Here is a 2,054-nt window from a genome sequence, read left to right as displayed (position 1 = left end):
CTTATTTTTCTTTACATTTTCCTCTGAATTTGTACACGTTAATTTCTTCTAGTACACATCTCTCTTTCTTTAGCAAATGAACCATGGGAAGCCCATCAAATGTTCACCATGAAGAACATCTACCTGTTTATCTAACTTCATTAATCATTAATCTCAATATCTTCTCAGGATTTATGCACCTAGGTTGATTATGTTTGTGGTCATAGGTACTTGGTGACATGTGTATCAATCCATTGATTGGTTCAACTATATTTGTGAAGCCTGTGGTTCACAGACACAGCAAGTATGAATCAGACATGACCCATGGAGAAAGACAGCATTGTACAATTAATGTAATGTATTAATGCTTGTAATACACTGTAGGGTGTGGTTAGGGAGATGCGTGTGAAAGCCTTGAAATATATATTTATCTCCTCGAAAGGCTCTTCTAAATTCCACTTGGGGAGTGGTACTCAACAGTGACTTTGATCAACTGAATCCTGACTCTCTAAAGGAGAATGATTGAATTGTTACGGTTTTCATTTTGCATGGTTTCTCTCTAGGCATGTGGAGAAGGTCCCATGGAAACATAGAATATCATACAGGTGTTAGAGTTTGTCCTCTTGGGGTTCTCACAGATGGAGAAGTTCCAGAAATCCCTGTGTGTGGTGTTCCCATTTGTCTATGTCATCACCATTGTGGGAACCCTCCTCATCATGGTCACAGTGACTATTGACTCTCAGCTCCATATAACCATGTATCTTCTTCTCTGAAATCAGTCTGTCATAGACATCTGCTATTCTACAGTCTGTTTCCCAAAGATGCTGGTGGACTTCTTGCATGACACCAAGACCATCCCCTACCAGGGCTGATGACCCATATTTTCCTCCACTCTCTGGGAGGTGGGACTGTCTTCTTCCTCCCAGTGTTAGCCTGTGACCACTACATAGCCATCTCCTAGCCCCTCCATTATGTCACCATCATGAACACTCGAATGTGTGTGGGTCTAGAGGTGGCTGCCTAGGTTCGGGGCTTTGTCCACTCCATTGTCCAGCTGGCTCTGATGCTCGCATTACCTTTCTGTGGCCCCAGCATCCTAGATAACTTCTACTGTGACATTCCACAAGTGCTGAGACTTGCCTGCATGGCCACCTCCCTCCTGGAGTTCCTTATGATCTCCAACAGTGGGATGCTGGTCTTCATCTGGTTCCTCCTCGTTCTGATCTCTTACACCGTCATCCTGGTGATGCTGAGGTCCCACTCTGGGCAGGCGAGGAGGAAGGCAGCTTCCACGTGCACCATCCACATCATTGTCGTGTCTCTGAGCTTTATTCTCTGTATCTATTATCTATGCCCGACCCTTCACTCCCTTCTCCATGGACAAGGCTGCATCCATCAGCTACAGGGTCTTGTGCTCAGCCTCATCTCTACACCCTGAGGAACCAGGAGATGCAGGCAACCATGGAGAGATTAGGCAAGTGCCTAGTGATTTCCAGCAAGGAGTGAACTTAAAATAGGTAATTTAAATGACAAATCTCTCTGAACCTTTGTTTTTCCATGTAAGAAGTGGAGGAAAGTCTTTATGGAGTGAGGCAGTTGAGATTAAACTAATAGTTCTACGTACCTACTCCTGTGTCAGATATTATGTTAGGCACTTCTGTACTTTTGTCTCATTCTCACAAAACTAACAGTGAATATGCTATTATCATATTCAACAGTTCAACAAGCCAGAAAACTAGGAGAGAAGTGACTTGCTCAACGATGAAGAGCAAGTGAGGGGCAGAGCTTGGCCAGGAGATGGTTCCTCTGACTCCAAGTTTCGAGGCAGGAGGTATGGATGGAATTTGAAATTCAGAGTCTCAACTAATCACAAGGGAAAACATAGAGAGTTCCTCATCTATGGATGAATATCTGTGATGAATGGTCAACACTTTCATGTTTTTTTTTTTTTTTTTGTAGGCTCCATTAGGACTTCAGTCGTATTGGGCTGGCCAAAATATTAGTTGGATTTTTATATCCACTCCCTCTTGAACCTCCTTCCCACCCACTCCCATCCCACCCCTCTAGGTCACAGA

General features: G+C 43.8%; 1 pseudogene; it reads left to right on the top strand.

The window, feature by feature from the left end:
- Positions 1–560: 560 nt before the first annotated feature.
- Positions 561–1,485, top strand: LOC136150026 (olfactory receptor 4D1-like; annotated as a pseudogene).
- The last annotated feature ends 569 nt before the right edge of the window (positions 1,486–2,054 follow it).

The sequence above is a fragment of the Muntiacus reevesi genome, chromosome 18, assembly GCF_963930625.1.
Source record: "Muntiacus reevesi chromosome 18, mMunRee1.1, whole genome shotgun sequence".
Classification (NCBI taxonomy): Eukaryota; Metazoa; Chordata; class Mammalia; order Artiodactyla; family Cervidae; genus Muntiacus; species Muntiacus reevesi.
The sequence above is the reverse complement of the archived record's forward strand: the minus strand, read 5'-3'. Positions and strand labels throughout refer to the sequence as shown.